Raw genomic sequence first — 15,436 nt, 5'->3', positions numbered from 1 at the left:
TGGACTGTAAAAGGGTCTGAAAGAGACAGTTAATATTTCGAAGTCTGGGGTACATACTTGCTCTCGTATGCAGAATTGTGTGGCCCAGCTGTTATCCACGAACATACACAGCCCTCCACCGATGGATTTAGAGGAGCTGTGCTTTTCCCGATCCGCTCTGATTGTAGTGTAGCCCGGTAGGCTTGGGGTTGCATGTTGCTCTTTAAGCCACGTTTCCGTAAAACAGACCAGATTGCTCTGCCTGAATTCACAGCCATGTTTGGCTCTCGCCGCAAGCTCATCTAGCTTGTTGTTTACAGAGCGCACATTTGACAGCGTAATATAAGGGACTGGGAACCTGCCGCCGCGTCTCCACAGCCGCCGTCTCACGCCGCCTCTCGATCCCCGCTTTTTCCTCTGTCCTCTTCGGCTTCCACACCAGCCTTCAGCTGGAAAACAGAATATACACTAGTATAGAACCTGAGGGAATCCGCTCAACCTTGGTAGAGGTTTGGGTTGTGTAGTTACCTTGCCATGATGTAACTCTAAAGCTGGACAAGAAATCAAAAATAATTGCTCCATTGATTAGAAATTGATCATTCAAAATATGCTCCTCATTGACTTGCATTGTACGCTGAAAAGATCTCAAAGTCACTCTTTTAGCAAGTAAACAAACAAACAACAAACAAAATTCAGACAATATTGAACATCACCAAACCCAGTACTGTTTTTATTTTTTTTATAAAACTGATTTTGCCATTTTTATAGGAAGAAAACCCAGACTGGATCCGTGGATCCGGATCTTCAAATAGTAAAACCAACAGGAAGTTGACATTTTTATAAAAGATTGTTTGTTGATGTTCCATATTTTCTGAATCAACTTTTTTTTGCGTTCGTTGATGTGCTAAAATAGTGACTTTGAGAGCTGCTTGTTTCAGCATACATTGTAAGTCAATGAGGAGCATATTTTGAATTATCAATTTCTAATCACTGGAGCAATTATTTTTGATTCCTTGTCCACCTTTGGAGTTACATCATGGCAAGGTAACTACACAACCCAAACCTAGCTCTACCAAAGCGGTCTTGCCCTTTAGGTACTAGTGCATGAGTAAAAGTACTTGGTTGCTTATTTCCTCCGCTGAGGAAAGGTTCGTTGTCTCAGAATCTCCCATCAGTCATTGCTGGCTTGGGTGTGACTGCCTCTCAAACCTCCACAATAAGCCTTACCTTTGTCCAGCCCTGTCATCATTATTGTCTTGTCCTCTGAAGAAGGTATGCGATGCAGCACAATACTAAGGGAGCAATTTGAAATACATGTAAACAGCATGTGGGTGGTGATAGAATACAAGACAATGGTTTGAAATGCACGTATGCTGCTGTGTGTGACGTAAGGCACTCAAACTTTTTTTTTCATGTCAAGGAAGCCCCACATCAATATGTATTTTGTCACAATGTCTCGAAAAAAAATTTCAAATATTTTCAAATAGCCGGTGTATGTATAGTGTCTAAGTGACGAAGCAGAAACCTCTTATATCCATATTCTAACCTTTTGTGTTTATTCGTACATTAACTTGATCATACTACAGCGTCACTCAAAAGCATCAAACATAGCAGATCTGCTACTTTTGCTGTTTTTAAATTTGAATCCTGACATGTAACAGTGTGGGTCTCTTTCGGGCTTCCACCTGACAGACGATGTACTATAAATGTTCAATTAATAGTGATAGTGAAAAAAGTAAAAGAACACAACACGTGGCAATGTGACACGTTGTGAGCTTGTAAATCTGCTATAATTATGTTTTTTTTCTTGATTATTGACTGTTTTTATTATTTAATTTTTTTCCTGAAATTTTAGATTTTGTAAAGATAGATATTTTGAAATTATTGAAAGTTCTTTGTCGGAAACAAGGGTAAAAAAACTGGATTTACTCGCGACCCATAAAAAGAACTGGGTCCGCGACCCACAAACGATTGAATAGAATGAACAATGGCATTCTGGTGGCAGCTCAAAGAGTCAGTGCCAAAGTCGTACTTTATTAGCGTATGACAGAGAATAAAAACAAACATATACCACGAGGAAGGCAGCGTGCCTGCCGAGACGTTGGCTGTTTGTTTTTATTCTATGAGTGTGCGGCTACTTTGATCTTCTCTCAGTTCTTCACCCGCAGACGGCACCTCAATGGGATAGGCGTGCGTTGCAGCTCTTTGAACGAGTTCCTGAGTTTTTGTCTGAAGCCCATAGACCTCAGATGCAACATTATCATGAGTCTTAGCCTTAGCCTATAGGTCCACACCTTTTTTATTTTCATCAGCTATATGAAAGGGCCAGCTAGGTGCTGTGGCTGATGATATGCATGCTTACCGAGTTGACTCCACAGTGCCTTTCCTCAAGGCTCTGTCAACCTACAGCCTGTACACCTGACCTGGATGACATTGCTGCTGAGGATCTCATGGACCAGTTGAAAAAGGCAACCACCACGCAATGTGCTGTTAAATGCTGACCTCATGTGGCCTAAGTCTGAAATGAATTGCCAAAACAATGCTGGTTTGGTTTGGGCACCTCTCACAAAATGCACCATGCAGCGATATAGATGTGATATAGATGTACTTTAATGTTCAGGTGGATGTGTAGAACTCACCACTAAGCGGCCAACTTTCCACAACCTCCCAGCTTGTGTGGCCAGTGGCTTAGAACTAAATGGGAAAGTTTGTAGGACTTTGGTTGGTTCCTAGATAACAGGAAACTGACTGGGAATCATAAAGTGGGAATTAGTTGGATCTACAGTTAAAGGTCATTATTTCACCCCTCTAGTCTCAGTCTTTTTTCTCCCCTCATCAAAAGGGAAGAGCTTAATTGGTTGTACCATTTCACTACTTTGAACACAGTTTAGATGCAATAGATCTGTATCACACGCTTGTACTGTACTGAACGTGTGCCAATATACAGTACTTCCGATTCAACAGAAGTCACTCACTGCCTGGTTTACTCATTGTAATAAATCAACTTTAACTTTAGGAAGATAATGATTCCTCTACACAGATCAGAACGCCTCACACACAGTTAAAGGATAGGAACCAGGTAATGCTTTCACTGTGCCATCTGTATGAAGTGCATGGATGTTAGCTTAGGTAGGTATGACAAGTTATTGATCCATTTGTTAGGATCCCCATTAGCTGTGCTCTAGTCCAGCTAATCTTTCTGGGGTCCACATATAAAACAATACATACCCGGTACATTGAAAGAAACTAAACAAAACCCATCAAGGGAACAATGACAACGCATTGTTAACCTTTAAATTGGAATGCAGTGTGTGGATTTGGTGTGCCTTTGCTACTGGGGCCACTGAACTCTTGTAACAGGTAGCCTACTGTAAGTATGTCATAGTATGTGTCGTAGTTACATTGGTTCTATGATCACAGATGGATGTGTGGTCAACCCACAGAGCCCCATCAGAAGTCGAAGCCTGTGTGAAATAGAACAACCTCCCTAAGGATAATAGGGAAGCAAATTCTGTATCACTTTTCATAATCGACCTTTTACAGGCTAGCTGTTATTGCTGTTACATTTTATTGCATGTTATATATTTTATTTAGTGTGTATGTTATGTGTGTATGCCATTTTGTTAAGTATGGCAAACATCCAGTGGACAACTTTAGATATTAATTCCAAAGTGCTGTGTCAACTTAGGTTAAGTTTTAATGGTTATTTTCTTAAAAGTCTATACTATAGGTGAAAGAGTAGGTACACTCTGATGCATGTTAATAACTAGATCTGATGCGTGTTAAAAACTTGTACAGATAAGTACTCCAGATGAGTAATTTATCAGCGGAGGAACACATTGTTTCTTCTGAGAAGAGTGTAATCACTGTAAAACTGAGTTTCTTTACCGATCGTGTCCATAACACTGAATCAAAACGACACTTTTAGAACTACAGTATGTTCAGTGGTCTGTGTCAGAGGTTATTCCCCTTCAACAGCTGCAGCAGGTTCCTGCTGTAACAACAGGTCAGTGTCTATGCAGTCTGACTGAGGGAGGTTTTTGTACGACTCTAAATCACTGTGTTAACAGATCCAGACCCTGGTCATAGTCATGATCGAACTGAGACCCTGAAGCGAGGTAACTCTCTCTCAAACAGTAGTAAACTGCAAAGTCTTCAGTCTGAACTCCACTGATGGTCAAAGTGAAGTCTGTGGTGCTTCCACTGCCACTAAACCGAGCTGGTGTTTGTGATTCACGGTATTTTGTATTTTTGATTAAACGCTTAGGTGGTTCTCCAGATTTCTGCTGATACCAATCCAGATCATCTTCATTAAAAACAGCTTTGTTAGTTTTACAGGTCAGAGTAACAGCAGATCCTGCGGTAACTGTCAGGAATGGAGGCTGAGTCACAGTCAACTGACTGCTGGATCCTGCAGAAAGATTACGCATATTAAAACAATCTCAGAAATCAATATAGATGGATACATTAAGAAATACATTTTCAAAAAATATATTGAAAACAGATTAACATTCTGTTTTCATGTGTTGACCTGTGAAACGAGGAACAGCAGCAGGCCAGTGTCCAGATGAGGATGGTGACGAGAGTCATGGTTGCCTTGGTTTCCGGTGTGTTGAGTGACAGGCAGCTCTGAGGACTATACCTTCTCAGAATCAGCTGACAATGCAAAGCCTCCTCTCTATGGAAATTATCTTTCTGCTCTCAACTGACTGGGATTATGAGGTAGCCTACAGAAGTAATGGAAATACTGTACTGGAATAAAAAAATACTTTATCAGAATTAGAAACGTTAATATCATGTTTGGATTACAAGGGTTTATTATGAGGTTTGTATGAAAAAGCTTTAAACTTTTGACTACACGTTATTTTATGCTTTATCTTAGTTTGGAATCTTGAGATTATTTTACAATAATCTGCCAAAGAATAATGGTTTCTATTATACAGTATGTATCTATATGACTGAAAAAAAAAGAATAGTATTTGATTTAATTGTATCAAATGTATAAAATTTGATCAAACTAATCAAAGTATTGGATTACCTGCCTTTTCTTCTCAAAACTGTTTTTTTTTTAAATACGTTTTTGGATGTAACTTTCAGAAATTAAAACACGATAATTATTATATGTATCTATCTATGACAACTGTTTCCTGTTCATTAAAAAAATAATAATAATGATTAATTTATTACTGTAACGAGTTTCTAAACAAACTTCCAGAGTGCTTTACAGAACATATTAAAAAGAGCAAACAAAGCAAAATCTAAATGTAGCATTACATAAATAAATAGATTTTTATTTAATAATATTGAATAACATATTTGATCAAATTGGCTGAATAGCTTGAGTTGTAAAGAGGTGTGTTTTAAGTGCAGGAGGTTTTTGTACGGCCGCTCAATGAGTCTGTATCACTGTGGTGGACTTTTGGTGGAGGCACCAAACTCACCGTTGACTGTAAGTACAACATTAATTCAATATTATTAACAAACCCTACATTTTGTTAAATTGTTGTATATTTGTGTTGTGTGTGTCATACTGTAGGTACATATTTTCATTTACATACCATATATTTCTGCATCATTTCCTTTCAATTAGGACAACATTCTGAGCCTTTTCATCAACACTGTGTAGATAGTTAGTTTAAAATACATCATTCACTTTCGATTTATTTGTTTATTATTATCTTTTGTGTATGTGGAAGATGACACCATCTACTCAGACCAAGATCTCTTTTTTGTCAATTTGTGTTGCAATTGTTTGATAATAGATTGATTTAGATAATTACTTAATCTCTCAAAGAATAAATGTAATACACAGTATAGTGGATTTCCAAACTTAATGTTATAAGTTAATTAAACAGATGTGTTAAGAATTACATCTGGAACCGTGTCGCGTGTGTAATGTGTTTTCATGGTTCAGTATACTTTGATATACTGAAAGGGAAGTGAAAGAGACAGAGATGAACGTATTAACTGAAGTCTTCCACTATTTTGTCAACCTTCATTCACCTCTGAGATGTTTTATACTGACCAGACACTGTAAAGCAGAAGCATGGAGCCTGTGTTTTATTTCCATAAACTAATCTTACAATTGGAATCATTTTGTTGATGCTCAAATACAGAATCATTTACAGTGAGTACCATGGCATGGCCTCTCTCTCATTATGTTCCACCTCTCTCTCTTCTCCCTGCTCCTGTCCATTCCTCTCTCCTCCAGTGGGTTTGGTGCAGCCCACACTGACCGTCCTGCCTCCCTCCAGAGTGGAGATGGAGCGGGGCAGTGCCACACTGGTGTGTCTGGCCAACGGGGGCTTCCCCTCAGCCTGGACTCTGGGCTGGAAGGTGGGGGGCAGCAGCAGGTTCCTGGGGGTGTCAAGCAGCCAGGAGGACCTGGGGAGGGACGGCCACTACATCTGGAGCAACACCCTGACCCTCACTGCAGATGAGTGGAGGAAGGCGGGCTCAGTGAGCTGTGAGGCCAGTCTGAGTGGACAAATCTCTGTCACTCAAACCCTGGACCCTGGACAGTGTTCCGAGTAGAGCAAATTAAGTGATATAATGGAGTGGTTGTTGAATTATTATGGAATTCAACTACCTGCTGTTTTGCTTGGATGACTTTGCATAATGAATTTGCTGATAAACTGTGATGTTTTAATAAAAATAAATGTTTTTTGCAATTATTTCAGATGTAATATTTTTTTGTGGTTAAATACCTGTCAGCAGTGAAGGGGTAGATTATAAAACTTGAATGGTGGAGGTTGGGACACAGATGTGCTAATCTTGAAGTGACAGAAATTCATTACTGTCCCGCTTGTTCAAACCAGAGTTTTACAATCGTGAATTGACTTTTAGCAGAAAATAATTGTGACGATTGATTACTTGGGGATTTTGTGCTTTGAAACCATAGTTTTGTGTTCAGTAATCTCTGTCAGGGTCTCTTCCCCTTCAACAGCTGCATCAGGTTTTTGTACGACTCTAAATCACTGTGTAAACACATAGGCACCGTTTATCTCATGGTAACTCTGAAAGTAGTAAACTGCTGCATCTTCAGTCTGAACGCAACTGATGGTCAAAGTGAAGTCAGTGTAGCTTCCACTCCCACTAAACCGAGCTGGTGTTTGTGATTCAAGTTGATTTAAATGTTTAATTAGAAGCTTAGGTGGCTCTCCAGATTTCTGTTGATACCAATGCAGATAATTTCCACCATAAACAGCTTTGTTAGTTTTACAGGTCAGAGTAACAGCAGATCCTGGAGTAACTGTAATGAATGGAGGCTGAGTCACAGTCACCTGACTGCTGGATCCTGCAGACAGAAACCAAATATTAATTAAATCTAAGAAACAAATAAGGATGGATAAAATAAGAATTGTAGAAAATGTAACACTCTGTTTACGTGTACTGACCTGTGAAACAACAGCAGGCCAATGTCCAGATGAGGATGGTGATGAGAGTCATGGTTGTCGTGGTTTCAGTTGTGTTGAGTGACAGCTCTGAGGACTATAAACCTTCTCAGAATCAGCTGACAATGCAAAACCTCCTCTCTATGGAAACTATGTCTCCGCTGTAAACAGATTGAAGGTTATGAAGAACACAATACATGGAAATACCGTACTAAAATTAATCTACTGGAATAAAAATACTTTATCAGAATTAGAAACGTTAACGTTATCATGTTTGCATTACATGGGGTTGCATTATTGTGTGGTTTGTATGAAAAAGCTTTATCTCTCAGTAACTATTGCATTGCAACCTTATATTATACTTTCTCTTTGTTTTTAATCTTGAGATTATTTAATGATAATCCAGAAAACACAACAGTTGTGATAATTTGTATCTATGTGACAAAACAAAATACATTAATTAATACATACATGTTATTTGATGTAATAATATCAAATAATATTTGATCAAACTAATCACAGTATTTGATCTCTGCATTTTCATTCAAGGGGGAAATTATAAAACGTGAAAGGTGGAGGTTGGGACACAGATTGTGCTTATCTTGAAGTGACACAAATTCATACTAACGTATTTTGTTCAAATTTGAGTTTTAAATTTGTACATTGACTTTTATTGGAAAAGGATTGTGACCGATTGATTTATATGGGGATGTTGTGCTTTGAAACCATAGTTTGTGTTCAGTGGTCTGTGTCAGAGTCGCACCCCCTTCAACAGCTGCAGCAGGTTCCTGATGTACGTAACAGGTCAGTGTCTATGCAGTCTGACTGAGGGAGGTTTTTGTACGACTCTAAATCACTGTGTGAACACATAGGCACTGTTAATCTCATGGTAACTCTGACAGTAGTAAACTGCTGGAATGTCTTCAGTCTGAACTCCACTGATGGTCAAAGTGAAGTCAGTGCTGCCTCCACTGCCACTAAACCGAGCTGGTGTTTGTGATTCACGTTTTTTTACATACTTAATTAGAAGCTTAGGTGGCTCTCCAGATTTCTGTTGATACCAGGACATACCCTCATCTCCATCAGACCATCTGTAAACAGCTTGGTTAATTTTACAGGTCAGAGTAACATCGGATCCAGTTGTAACTGCCATGAATGGAGGCTGAGTCACAGTCACCTGACTGCTGGATCCTGCAGAAAGAAACCAAATATTAATTCAATCTCAGAAACTCAACATGAATGGATAAACCAAGAAATGAATTTTCAAAAAATACTGATTAGCATTATGTTTACATGTACTGACCTGTGAAACAGCAGCAGGCCAGTGTCCAGATGAGGATGGTGATGAGAGTCATGGTTGTCGTGGTTTCTGTTGTGTTGAGTGACAGCTCTGAGAACTATAAACTTTCTCAAATCAGCTGACAATGCAAAACCTCCTCTCTATGGAAATTATGTCTCTGCTCTGAACAGACTGAAGATCATGAAGAACACAACAAATGGAAATACTGTAGTAAAGATATATTTACTGGAATAAAATTGCTTTGATAGAATTAGAAACGTTAATGTCATGTTTGGATTACGGGGATTTATTGTGTGGTTTATATGAAAAAGCTTTAAACGTATCTTTAAATTGACTACAAGTATTGCATTGCAAGCTTATACTTAATCTAATCTTTGAATTTTGAGATTATTTAACAATAATCCAGAAAAAAACTATAGTCATTATAATATGTATCTAGGCCTGTATTACTAAACAAAAGAAATGAATAATGAATAAATTGTATTTGATTTAATAACATCAATATTTGATCAAACTAATCACAGCATTGGATTAGCTACATTAAATAAAAACAGATTGATTTGTTTTAATGTACAGTAGCTTTCAGAAAATAAAACAATAATTATTATATGCATCTATCTATGACAAAAGTTTCCTAATCATTAAACAAATTAAATAATGATAATGAAAAGGAATTTATTTATTTAGCGCATTTCTAAACAAAGTTCCAAAGTACTTTACAGAACATGTTAAAAACGGCAAACAACAAAGCAAAATCTGCATGCAGCATTACATAAATATTTGATTTAATAATATTGAATAACAAATTTGATCAAACTAATTATAATATTGGATTAGCTGAGTAGCTTGAGTTGTAAAGAGGTGTGTTTTAAGTGCAGGAGGTTTTTGTACGGCCGCTCAATGAGTCTGTATCACTGCGGTGGACTTTTGGTGGAGGCACCAAACTCACCGTTGACTGTAAGTACAACTGATTATTTAATTATTACAAACAAACCCTAGATCGTAATTACATTGTTGTATATTTGTGTTGTGTGTGTTAAAAGTAAGTATTTTAATTTATATAAAATATATTCATGTATCTTTTCCCTTCATAGGACACAATTCTGAGCCTTTTCATCAACACTGTATGTTGTTGTAATGTTTACACTACAGCATCATTCACTTTCAATGTCTTTATTTATTTAATTTTTGTGTGGAAGATGACACCATCTACTCAGACCGATATAAAAAATGTTTCACTGTTTTGTCAATTTCTGTGGTATTAGTTTGATAATACTATCTGTCTTTTTTTATTAATCTGATTTTCTAAAGGACAAAATGAATACACAGTATTGTAGATTTCCAGATTTGATGTTATAATTTAATTAAACAGATGTGTTAAGAATTACATCTGGAACCATGTCACGTGTGTAATGTGTTTTAATGGTTCAGTAGTTTGGATATACTGAAAGGGAAGTGAAAGACAGAGATGAACGTATAAACTGAAGTCTTCCACTATGACAACTTTGTCAACCTTCAGTTACCTCTGAGATGTTTTATACTGACCAGACACTGTAAAACAGAAACATGGAGCCGGTTTATTACCATGAACTAATCTTACATTTGAAACCATTTTGTTGATGCTCTTATCCAGAATAATTTACAGTGTGTACCATGGTCTCTCTCTCATGTTGTTCCACATCTCTCTTCTCCCTGTTCCTGTCCATTCCTCTCTCCTCCAGTGGGTTTGGTGCAGCCCACCCTGACCGTCCTGCCTCCCTCCAGAGTGGAGATGGAGCAGGGCAGTGCCACACTGGTGTGTCTGGCCAACGGGGGCTTCCCCTCAGCCTGGACTCTGGGCTGGAAGGTGGGGGGCAGCAGCAGGTCCCTGGGGGTGTCAAGCAGCCAGGAGGACCTGCGGAGGGACGGCCACTACACCTGGAGCAACACCCTGACCCTCACTGCAGATGAGTGGAGGAAGGCGGGCTCAGTGCCAGTCTGAGTGGACACACCTCTGTCACTCAAACCCCGGACCCTGGACAGTGTTCCGAGTAGAGAAAATACTGAAGTGATATTATCGAGTTGATGTTTTAGGTAGGCTATAAACGCCAATATCATATAAAGTCTGCATGTTCTTCTTTCTATTTACCAACCTTGTTTTCCTCAACTTCAGCATTGATCTAAAATACTATATCCCAATATCATGCAATTCAACTACCTTCTTTTTTGTTAGCTTGTTTCTGTTTCTTTGCCTGGATACATTTGCTGATAAACTGTGATATTTCAAGAAAAATAATTATTTTGTGCAATTATTTCAGATGTGTCATCTTTTTAAGGTATACCGAGCTGTCTGCAGTGATGGGGTCAATTATAAAACTTCACTGGTGGATGTTGAACATCTTAGGAGGACAGATATGTGCTAATCTTGGAGTGACAGAAATTCACTACTCTACTCTGTTTTTATGTTTATCTTTTTGAAAACAGAGTTTTACAATTGCACATTGACTTTTAGTGGAGAAGGATTGTGACCGGTTGATTATTTGGGGATTTTGTGCTTTGAAACCATAGTTTTGTGTTCAGTGGTCTGTGTCAGAGTCTCATCCCCTTCAACAGCTGCAGCAGGTTCCTGCTGTAACAGGTCAGTGTCTATGCAGTCTGACTGAGGGAGGTTTTTGTACGACTCTATTTCACTGTGTGAACACGCCGCCACTATGATAACTCTAACAGTAGTAAACTGCAAGGTCTTCAGTCTGAACTCCTCTGATGGCCAAAGTGAAGTCAGTGCTGCTTCCACTGCCACTAAACCGAGCTGGTGTTTGTGATTCACGTTGATTTGCATATTTAATTAAAAGCTTAGGAGGCTCTCCGGATTTCTGTTGATACCAGGACATACCCTCTAGTCCACTAGACCATCTGTAAACAGCTTTGCTAGTTTTACAGGTCAGAGTAACATCAGATCCTGGAGTAACTGTCATGAATGGAGGCTGAGTCACAGTCACTTGACTGCTGGATCCTGCAGAAAATAAACCAAATATTAATTCAGTCTCAGAAATCAATATGGATCGATAAACTATATGATTTAAAAAGCTATTTAACATTGATTAACATTGTTTACATATATTGACCTGTGAAACAGCAGCAGGCCAGTGTCCAGATGAGGATGGTGATGAGAGTCATGGTTGTCGTGGTTTCTGTTGTGTCGAGTGACAGCTCTGAGGACTATAAACCTTCTCAGAATCAGCTGACAATGCAAAGTCTAAGTATGGAAATCCCCCTCATCAAAGGAGTGCTTCTGAAACGGTGTACCGTGTGACAAGTCCAGATGTGATTATTTTTGCAATACAACTATACAAAAAGTTATGAATTATCTTTTATTTTACTATATCAGTACTTTGTGTGCACTCATTTCCCAATACAGAGGCAAATTGTATATCTTATTTTTTCCTCCCGCTATTTTCAAATTTGTGAAAGGATGAAATATGGGTTAGTGGTACGGACACACACCAGAGTTTGATTCTGCCTTTGCGACCGTCTTTTTGCATTGCTTTTCAATGGGAACGGAGCGTTTTGTTGCCTTTTCGTGGCTTTCCGCTCCGTTCCCATTGAAAAGCATTGCAAAAAGACGGCCGCATAGGCAGAATTAAACTCTGGTGTGTCCGTACCCTAAGTGGTTAAGTAGACAGTGAATATTGTGGGTATATGTAAAGCACCATCTGGCGTTAATAACATTACATTGAGAGTATATTATTTTCTGTATTTAAAAATAGAATTCCACATAAGTAGGGTTCAACAGCATTTGATCTCATTAAAATCTTACTGATAAGAAAAACAAAGTAAATCCTGTTATCTAAAACAGATATTATTATGGCGTAGATTCTAGTGAAGATTAATTCCAGGAATTATGTTATATTCTATCTTGTATTTCTCAATGAAACAATACATTTTGGTCAAAGATGTTTAGAAAACAATAAAGAAGTTGTGAATAGGGATGACACTGTTAATATAAATAACATTCCAGGACAATACAATAATATTTTGATTAGCTGGGGGGAAAGGACCCAGTACACAGAATGCTTAAACTATTATTGTGTGGGTTTTATTGTTTTAGTCAATCATGTTCCAAATATTTATAGTTTTAATACTCTGCAAGATGGATAAACTTTGTTTATTTTCAAGTTGTACATAGATTGGAGGGTGTGTATTCCAAAAGTAAAGGAAAGTAATACGCTGGATTAAATTATTACAGTAGTGATGATGTAATTTTGCTTGTGCAACTGCATGTCTCTTCTGTAATATTAAACTAATTTGTATAGATAGCCTATATATGCAAGGCAAAAAAGATGACGTTTCGAGCACACTGCTCTGAAGAAGAGCAGTGTGCTCACTTTGTTTGGATACCACACTGAAGTTGTAGAAGTGTGCAAACTCATCTTTTTTTTTTGCCTTTGATCCATGTTCTTTTGGGTTCAGCACCTGCCTTTAAATGGTATGTGGAAGTGCATGATGATGACCTTCTTCTGATCCTCGTTATAGATATACAATACATGTTGGTATTATCATCACTGATAACTTCTCGTAAAATGTTCCCTTCTACAAAAGTGTAATCTCATTCTTGTGTCTGTGTTTCGGTGCCCTCCAGCTGGTTCCGTGGTCAGGCCATCAGTCTCTCTGCTTCCCCCGTCCCCTGAGCAGCTCTCTGGGGGTTCAGCCACGCTCGCCTGCCTGTTGACTGGCTACTCTCCTCAAGGAGCTGTGGTGAGCTGGGAGGTGGACGGTACAGAGGTGACGGAGGGCGTCCTGACCAGCTCAGAGGAGGAGGAGGAGAAGAACGGACGCTACAGCAGCGGCAGCACCCTGACCCTGAGCCAGGACCGCTGGGAGCAGGGAGAGCTCTACACCTGCAGGGTCCTCCATCATCAGGACTACAACCACACCCAGTCCTTCCACAGGAGCCAGTGCAGGGGCTAGAGGTCTGCTGGAGGAAGCCCAGGACAGGAGATCCCTTCTGGGATGGTGGAACAGTACTGGGAACGCAGCTTGTTTTCACCTACTTGTTAATGTTTGTGTGTTGCAGCTTTTTTTGTTGTATATTAGCTGGTGCTTTAGTGAGGTGAACAACTTGAGGACCAAAGTGTGTAGAGAAAAACTTTGATGTGAAAGGTGTGCTGGTAAACTGAGTGTGCTGGTAAACTGATAATGTTGGTGGATGTTTTGCTTATAAAGCTTGCATTGATAAATACCATTATGAAAGAGTTCATATATTGCCTTTGTGGAAAACATTCAGAATGAAATGAATGAAAAGGTGTGTTGCCATTATAGATTGTGTGTTATGCCTTTTAATGCCCAGTTTTTCCAGTCCGAGGATGACATCTAGGGATATAAATAATGATGCAAATCTTTGTTTCACTACATGTTTCAGTAGGAAAGGAAAGTGAATGGTTAAAACTTTGAAGGGAAAATCCAATCTGAAACAGAATTAGCCTTATACTTTGAATTTGCATTAATCAGCATTTCAAACTATTTTCAAAATGGAGGATCCAGAATTCCAGATGGCTAAAATGAGACATCAAGACTTCCTGGAGCATGTCTTGATTGAACATATAACTTGGTCAGGTCAACTTCTGGGCCCGGTACGGTTCTATTGTTAGAGGGAGAGGAATTCGGTATCATGTTTATTCAAATCTGTGTTTCACTTCCTCTTGTGACTAGATAAAGGGGTTGTATACAGTAATTCTAACTGAGACACAGGACGTGTCTGTGTGTGTGTGTGTGTGTGTGTGTGTGTGTGTGTGTGTGTGTGTGTGTGTGTGTGTGTGTGTGTGTGTGTGTGTGTGTGTGTGTGTGCGTGCGTGCGTGCGTGCGTGCGTGCGTGCGTGCGTGCGTGCGTGCGTGCGTGCGTGTGTGTGTGCGCGTGCGTAATTGTGTGTGTTTCACCTGAAACTGGGAATATCAGTGTGGTCTGCACTGGATTGTGACAGTGACATCATTGTGGCTTTTGGAAATCAAGGAAGACTTAACAGACTTAGTAAAAAAAATAGGAACTGTGTATGGTGCAGTGAAGCATAACAGCCATTCAAATGACATCCTCTGTAGGCAAACACACACCTGTATTCACTGACCACCGAGACGGTATGTGTACTGTATGAATGTGCAAGTTGAAATGACTCATCACTTTCAGTTCTTTTGTTGATGGGCCCTGGGGCCAATAGCCCCAAAGTCAGATCCCACTGCACACACTTATGAGGTGGGGTCTTATTATGGCACATTGAAGAATCAGTTTCCTCTTTTCCAATGCAGACACTTTTTCAGGAACTCAAGAGCTAAGGACATTTCCCCCATGGTCTTTTCAACTGGACGAACCTAATTAGAATGTCCCCTATTGATTGTAAAAACACGTAATGTATATGCAACAATCACTAAGTGACAAGAGATTTCTTGTTGAAATGTAACACACTGAATTAATCTTTCAAAGGAATAACTGTCGGTTCAGAAATTCTGCCACCAGAACAGAACAGTGATTAGATTAGATCACAAATTAGAGGGAAGTCATAGGTTTCAGACAGTTTCTGACAGGCTGTTGTTGCCTGCCTCCTGTATCCAGGTATTTTCTTTATAATTGTGTATCAGATCAATAGTGCCATCTGGTGTCCAAAAAGTGTACATTACACCAATGAAAACCTTTTCCATAAATAAATACCTGTAGATATGGAGTCCATTTCAAGTTCATCTTTGATAATAACTTACAGGCTGTGATTTCACAAGACTTTGAGTATGAGTCCTTGGT

At 39.0% G+C, this 15,436-nt stretch overlaps 1 protein-coding gene and 3 gene segments (V, D, J or C); 3 read left to right on the top strand and 1 right to left on the bottom strand.

Moving 5' to 3' along the window:
* LOC311038399 (histone H3.2) overlaps nucleotides 1–15,436 on the bottom strand; it is a gene marked incomplete at its 3' end in the record, with an annotated part of 235,076 nt that overhangs the window by 110,371 nt on the left and 109,269 nt on the right. The gene's annotated exons all lie outside the window — the stretch shown is intronic.
* On the top strand, nucleotides 5,392–6,520 carry LOC311037683 (Ig lambda chain C region-like). The segment is given in 2 exons: nucleotides 5,392–5,428; nucleotides 6,191–6,520.
* Nucleotides 8,828–10,913, top strand: LOC311037682 (immunoglobulin lambda-like polypeptide 5). The segment is given in 3 exons: nucleotides 8,828–8,883; nucleotides 9,547–9,630; nucleotides 10,395–10,913.
* On the top strand, nucleotides 12,132–13,620 carry LOC311037811 (Ig kappa chain C region, B allele-like). The segment is given in 2 exons: nucleotides 12,132–12,135; nucleotides 13,292–13,620.

Source organism: Gymnoscopelus microlampas (genome assembly GCF_963454915.1).
Source record: "Gymnoscopelus microlampas genome assembly, chromosome: 21".
NCBI classification, from domain to species: domain Eukaryota; kingdom Metazoa; phylum Chordata; class Actinopteri; order Myctophiformes; family Myctophidae; genus Gymnoscopelus; species Gymnoscopelus microlampas.
The sequence above is the reverse complement of the archived record's forward strand: the minus strand, read 5'-3'. Positions and strand labels throughout refer to the sequence as shown.